Source organism: Rutidosis leptorrhynchoides, chromosome 2 (genome assembly GCF_046630445.1).
Source record: "Rutidosis leptorrhynchoides isolate AG116_Rl617_1_P2 chromosome 2, CSIRO_AGI_Rlap_v1, whole genome shotgun sequence".
NCBI lineage: Eukaryota > Viridiplantae > Streptophyta > Magnoliopsida > Asterales > Asteraceae > Rutidosis > Rutidosis leptorrhynchoides.
Window position 1 is genome coordinate 411,595,434 of NC_092334.1, and position 8,058 is coordinate 411,603,491.

Genomic DNA, 8,058 nt, shown 5'->3' on the forward strand with positions numbered 1-8,058 from the left:
ACTTTAAAGGGAGAAGTCAAAGATTGGTTAGAATCGTTACCTGAAGGGGCGATTGACACATGGGATGTTTTAGTTGAAAAATTTCTTAAACGATTCTTTCCGGCATCCAAAGCCGTGAGACTTCAAGGAGAAATTGTTACGTTCGCGCAAAAGCCAAATGAAACATTATATGAGGCGTGGACAAGATTCGGAAGGATGTTGAGAGGATGTCCTCAACACGGTTTAGACACTTACCAAATAGTACAAATATTCTACCAAGGTGTCAATGTTGCTACACGAAAAGACATCGACATAACAGCTGGTGGTTCCATTATGAAGAAAACCGCAACTGAAGCTTACAAAATTATTGATAACACAGCCTCCCACTCGCATGAGTGGCACCAAGAAAAAGATATTGTTCGTTCATCTAAAGCGGCTAGAGCCGATTCTAGCCATGACTTTGATTCCGTTTCAGCAAAAATAGATGCTTTCGAAAGACGAATGGAAAAGATGAATAAAGATATTCACGCAATACGAATCAGTTGTGAGCTATGCGGTGGACCACACTTATTGAAAGATTGTCACATTGAACCAACCATGGAACAACGAGAGAATGTTTTCTATATGAACCAAAGGCCAGGAAATAATTATCAAAATAATTATCAACCGCCAAAGCTAAACTTCAATCGAAATCAAAACATTCTTTACAATCCAAAAGGACCCGAAAATAACTGGTATAACCAACAAGGTCCGAATAACCAACCAACTCAAAACAACACTTTCAATCAACAAAGACCTGGCTTATATAAACCACAACAACAAACCGAAGAGAAAAAGTCAAATATGGAAGACGTGGTATTCAAGCTAGTTGAATCTCAAACACAATTTATTGAAACTCAAACCCAAACAAATGAGAGGTTTGATCAGTCATTAAGAACTCAACAAGCTTCCATTTTGAATCTAGAAAAACACGTAGGTACTCTTGCTAGCATGATGAGTGAGAGGGAACAAGGAAAGCTACCGAGTAATACTGAAGTAAATCCTCGGAAAGAGAATGTTAATATGGTTTCAACAAATTCTGAAAAACCAGATCCAGAAGATGGGAAGGTTTTAGATGAGAATAAAAATGAAGAAGTTACACCACCACCACCAAAGTATGTAAAGCCAGTGGTGACACCATACAAACCACCCATCCCGTTTCCAAGAAAAGGAGTTGAGTATGAGCAAGTAATAAGTAATAAAGATTGTGATACTTCTGGAAAGAAGAAGAAGAAAAAGAATAAGAAAGTACAAGAAACAAAAGCCGTAGAAGTAAACCCGGTGAATACAGTTCCACCAAAACCTCCACCTAGGGTAGGTGATCCGGGTGAATTTATTGTTCCTTGTCTACTTAGTGATTGTGTCATGTATGATGCACTAGCAGATTTAGGTGCAAGTGTGAGTGTTATGCCTCTTTCCTTATATAAGAGATTAGGTGTAGGTGAGTTAACTCCAATGGATATGAGTGTTCGACTCTTTGATCAAACCATTAAGCACCCAGTTGGAATTGCTGACAACCTACCCATTCAAGTAGGTAATTTAACCTTTCTAGTCGAATTCATTGTCATTGACATAGAAGAGGACCCAAACATTCCTCTAATTTTAGGTCGACCATTCTTTGCGTCCACCGGGGCGTTATTTGATGTAGGAAATGGAAGAATGACACTTAAAAGTGGTGACAAATCGATCACCTTTATGATTCGAAAATCTAAACCTCCACCAACCAAAACCGTTGAACCAATAAAAACGATTGGTAAGAACCATGTTGTTTTACCAACTCCAACGGCAGTGCTTAGCAATAATGAAACGCCTAAGTGTGGGAAAAATGAAGTAACACCTAATGATAACCCAATAACAAAGGACCCCGTTGTTGATACGAAATTAGATGACCCCGTTATTAACAGTTCAATGAAGAAACTTTTTAAACGGGCTATTGATGCTAGAAGTAAGGGGAACTTTAAGTTATGTAACCGGTTAGTATCCAATCTGTCGCCTAAAGAAAAGGCGAAGCTAGTTGAATTATGGGATATTACGGAAGAAGCCGGGCACTGGCTTAAAGAAAAAGTCACAGATAGGCAAGTTGATTATGGACCAAGAGAAATTGACAATGAAGTTAATCACAATTTCAACACCACAGCTACCTAAGTGTGGGGAGATTCGAATGTTCTAAAAAGATAATGCTGTCTAAAGTTATTTGTTCTGTTCTCGTGTAGTTCCGAGAATGGAATCCGATTGGTCTTTTCCGCTAGCAGACACTAAAGAACTAGTTTTCTCCCTCCATTCTGAATTTTTATTTTTTTAGGTTTTATTTGAAATTAATATGCATTTTAATTTATGTTTTATTGTGATTTTAAAAAACAAAATTTACTTTATTTCTTTAAGTTAAAAATATGATTTTTAAAATTCGTCGTAAGTTGAACACTAGGTCATTGAACCGAAATTGCTTTACCCGAGGGCGGGGCGACAAATTTTGTTATCATTATTTTTAATTTTATTGATCTAAAGGATGAAAAAATATTATATATTATAAATTTTTGAACGTGGGGTTATGTACCAAACTTCAAAAATATGTATATATATGTTTGTATTTTATGTTATGTACACAACAGGGTAAAACAGCGCACTTTCAAAGACTGTCATGAAGTTCAACAAAAGCTACTGATTTTGACAAGACGCAAAAAAATCAAATGTGAAATAACAATATGTTTGCAAACTCGGTATTTTTAATCACTTTTCTACACTAATCACCCTCATGAATTTAAATTATAGTCTGATTTCATGCAAATGAGGGCATTGCATGATCTTAAGTGTGGGGAAGGGTTATAAATTCTCTCAGGTTTATACTTGGTTTATTTGCCAAATTTTGTGAAAATTTGAAAAATTTTCAACTAAATGAACTCAAAATCATGTTTATACATATTTATGAACGATGAAAACTAGGTGTTAATACCGAAATTATCGTTACCTCGAAAAGGACATAAATTGAGAAACAACATAAAACGCTTGAATTCATTTAAAATGGAATAAAGGAGAATAAAAAGGCAAAGAAAGAAACTAAGTGTGGGGAGAATGTACCAAGTTATTCAATTAAAAACTATCTATCACATATTTTTGTACAAGATTATTGCAGGTACTTTTGTTTTGGATAATACTAATCAGTTTTACCCGATTTACTATAATACTTTTGAAAGAAAGATGGATCTACACGATGAATCAATTCCATCATTTGAAGGAAGTAAAGTCTTCCGAAAAAGACACGCGCTTCTTGATTTAGGTCATGAAGTTGTCGTCCAGACCAGCTGTAGGTTGACGAAAAATCTAGAAAAGTCATCTCTAAAATCAGCAGGAAATCCACGGACCTCAGCATCAAACAGGGTCGCCAAGTGGTCAGATTTATCCTAACCATGAGAAGGATTTATCTCGTACAATGGGGAGGCACCGTGCAAATTAGCTTGATAAGACTAATGAATCAGATCCCCAGAAAAGGATAATCTCCTTAAAGATTAAAAATCAGCTTTTAAGACTGATAATACTCAATCCTAGAGATTGACCTTAAAGATTGAGAATTCAAACTCATGGAATTCGATGATATCTAAACTCGAGCATGAACGAGAAAATATTTTGATCAAAAATACAAACCGATTTGTTTTCTGAAAACCCATTTTCAATGCGTTCATTACCATTGAACGTAAAATCCTAGGAATTCACCTGGAATTCATTAGGTCACCTGAACCAAATCAGGTGTCAACCGTAAGAACGGTGGTTGCATAGCATGGTCGGAGACAGGACCTTGTGCCAGACCGAAAAATCATAGGATGATCTTTACTATCGCTCCTACCAAGGATAGTTCTAGCATCCGACACGTTAAAAGACCATAATCAAATGCATGTCACGGGACATTGCCTTAACAGTTTCTTGTTCATCGCTTTCCTTTACAACCGGACGGTAGTTTACCGAAAGGTAATATACGGAACAAGTAAACTGGATGTGTGCTTTCCGATACCGGGATAGCAGTGGATTACACGAACCTAAAAGTTTTAGCCAAAATATTGATCCACAAATATATTTTGCAACACCGATGATGGATCAAATCAGAAAACTTATCTAGGGTAAAAGCTAGAATGAATTTTCAAAAGATCAAATGTTTTCATAAAGATCCAATTTCCTTAATGGATCTAAATTTTTATAGTCATGTGGGACTGTAAACCATATCGTTACTACCATTGTTTATACCGCCATATCAAAATCACTGATGTACAAAGTGTGAAGAATAAAGAAGTGATTCTAGTATTTCAAGACTATATTGCTTGAGGACAAGCAACGCTCAAGTGTGGGGATATTGATAAGGCTAAAAAGGAACATATATTTCATAGCATTATCCCCCAAGAAAGACAAGATTTTAGTTGCAATTGTTCCATTTTCAAGTGATATTCGTTTATATTAAATAAGTGCGAAGACAAAAGGCAGATTCGACAAATTGAAGACAAAAAGGTCCAAAAAGCTCAAAAGTACAAGATACAATTAAAAAGGTTCAAATTATTGATGAAGAACGTCTAAAAATGACAAGAGTACAAGTTACAAAACGCAAAGTACACGATATAAAATAGTACGCAAGGACGTTCGAAAATCCGGAATCGGGACATGAGTCAACTCTCAACGCTCGACGCAACGGTGTAAAAATTACGAGTCAACTATGCACAAGAATAAAATATAATATTTAAATAATTCATAATAAGAATAATATTAAATAATAAAAAGTTGTTAATTGAGCATAGTTCAGGGGTCATAAGTGAAAATTCAATTTCTAAATTCGCCTATAAAAGGCTTTGTAATCGTAATGTAAAAACACACCTTTTTCTATCTTTTTCTTATTTATCAATATCAATTATCAATATCTATATTCTATATCTCTATCATAATGTTAACTTAATAAGATATAACAATAATCTTAATTTTAATTTTAAATTATGATAATAATAAGATTTATGATAGAGATCGTTTGAGTGTGTAAGTCGAAATTCTGTCCGTGTAACGCTACGCTATTTTTAATCATTGTAAGTTATGTTCAACCTTTTTACATTAATGTATCATAACTAAGTTATTATTATGCTTATTTGAGCCGAAGTAATCGTGATGTTGGGCTAAAATATTAAGAAGGGGTTATTGAACTTTGGACCATAATTAAGGTTTGGGCAAAAGACCGACACTTGTGGAAATTGAACTATTGACTATTAATAGATGGGGGGTATTGTCTAATTGAGTGACAACTCATTGGAGTCTGTCGAACCTATCTTCAAATTAATTAACCTAATAATTAATAATGATTATGGTTGTCCTATTTAGTGATGTTCATATGGAATCTGTTATAATCATTTAATTAATCAATTGGGTTGGGTAATTGATTATTCATTCTGATCAAGTGGATGAATTAATATTCATAAACTAATTAAAACAGGGGTGGATTACATACAGTGATAACTGGTGTAATTGTTGACAGAAGTGATAACTGCGTCACAGTTTAAATCCTTAATCAGTTGGAATATTTGACTTCGGGTATAAGGGTAATTTGACGAGGATACTCGCACTTTATTTTTATGACCGATGGACTATTATGGACAAAAACCAGATAGACGTATCAAATAAACCAGGACAAAGGACAATTAACCCATGGTAATAAATTAAAATCAACACGTCAAACATCATGATTACGGAAGTTTAAATAAGCATAATTCTTTTATTATATTTCTCATCGTATCTTTATTTACTGTCATTTTATTACTCGCAATTTTATTTACTGTCATTTTATTTATTGTCATTATTTTACGCACTTTAATTATCGTCATTTATCTTTACGCTTAAAATATAGAATCGACAAACCGGTCATTAAACGGTAAAACCCCCCTTTTATAATAATATTACTACTTATATAATTATATATATTTTGTATAAATATAGTTAAAAATATAGTAAGTATCACCAGCTCCCTGTGGAACGAACCGGACTTACTAAAAACTACACTACTCTACGATTAGGTACACTGCCTATAGTGTTGTAGCAAGGTTTAGGTATATCCCATCCGTAAATTAATAAAACTTGTGTCATATTTTGTAGTATTTTGTATTAAAAATAATACTATTTCGTACCCTCACGCTACATCATCAGTAGCTGACATCTTGAGCCAGTTCAAGATGGAAGATGAACGAGTTGCCAAGAATTCTCTATCGGTGAATTACGGGATTACACTGGAAAATACAGGGGCAAAAGTCAACTCAACTCTATATAGGGCTATTATTGGTTCCTTGATGTATCTTAGGCATCACGCCCTGATATCATGTTCGCTACTTGTTTGTGCGCTCGTTATCAAGCACAATCGAATGTGAATCATATGTTAGCTGCAAAGAAGATCATGCATTATCTTAAGGGAACTCCGAGTTTGGGCTTAAGGTATCTACGGAAGGATGAGTTCGAGTTGTCAGTTTACAGTGACTCTGACTTAGGAATGGCACCCGCGGGTAACGGGCACGGGTTCTATATACCCGCGACCCGCCCGTCGGGTTTCTTTTTTGCACGTTGAAACCCGTTACCCGCCCACGGGTAAAAACATTTTGCCCATGCCCGTGACCCGCGGGTACCCGTGACCCGCGGGTAACCTCGGGTAATAATAATATACAATTTTTTATTAGAAAATTCAAATAATTTTATTAATTATAAAATCATATGTACAAACTATATGTATAATGACGTGAAAAATAAGTTTTTTACATGTATATAATATTATATTTTTAATCATTATTTAAATACTAGTAAAATAGCTTTTAAATTTAATAATTGTAATTATTTATTCATGGGTAAATTAAGAAAAGTCTCATGTATTCACGGGTCGGGTTTTACCCGCGACGGGTAGTACATACCCGTGACCCGCCCGCGACCCGTTGGCGGGTATAAATTTTTACCCGTACCCGTGCCCGCGGGTAAGATTTAATAATTTTACCCGCCCATCGCGGATCGGGTACCCGCGGGTCACGGGTTTTTTCTCGCCCGTTGCCATCCCTACTCTGACTATGGAGGGTGCAAAATAGATTTCAAATCTACCTCTGGAGTTTGTCAGTTTCTGGGTAGCAGGCTAGTGAGTTGGCAGTGTAAGAAACAAATAGCTATTGCACAATTTATATGTGAAGCTGAATATATTACTGCTGCAAGTTGTATGTCTCAAGTTGTCTGGGTTCAACAACAACTGCGGGATTACGGTTTGCATATTTCTAACTCCCCTATTTATGTTGATAATACTGCTGCTATTGCTGTAACTAAGAACCCTGTTAACCATTCAAAGACCAAACACATAGGGATCAAGTACCATTTCATTAGGGACTGTTATGAAAAGCCATTAATAGATGTCCTACAGATAGGTACCGCTACCCAACGTGCTGATTTCTTCACTAAAGCTTTTGACCGACCACGTTTCCTTTTCTTGTTAAATGTGTTAGGAGTGAAAGATAGGGCGGAGGTCATGTCCGATAAGGAGTTATTGAAGTAACCATCTAATATGTATCATTTGTATATTTGCATCTGCATGTTACATCAATTTTTGCATGTTACTTAGCTTATTTTCTGCTTTGCATGTTCTTTTTATTTTCTATTATGCATTTTAAAATGAAAAACCCAAAAATATTGTGTTTACTTGTTTTTTGCTTTAGTAGATTAGTCGTGAAAAAGGAATCACCAGAAAATACAAAAACATTAGAAAAACCATAAAAATACGAAAAATCAGAAAATAAGAAGTTGCTATGTGAAAATGGGAAATGATTGTATTGCTGAACTTGCATGTTTATCTTTTTGCGTATAAAGTAAGTAATGCATGATTAGTTGATGAATGTTGATAAATTTTGACGATTGAATTTTGAAATGAGATGATCACACAAATATAAAGTAAATAATCTGACAAGGAAATCATGAAAAGGTTTACAGCGGTTAATGACAGTCACCTAACTATCACTGAGAATTTACTGAGAAACGATTGTTCAGGAACTCAACAGACGGTTG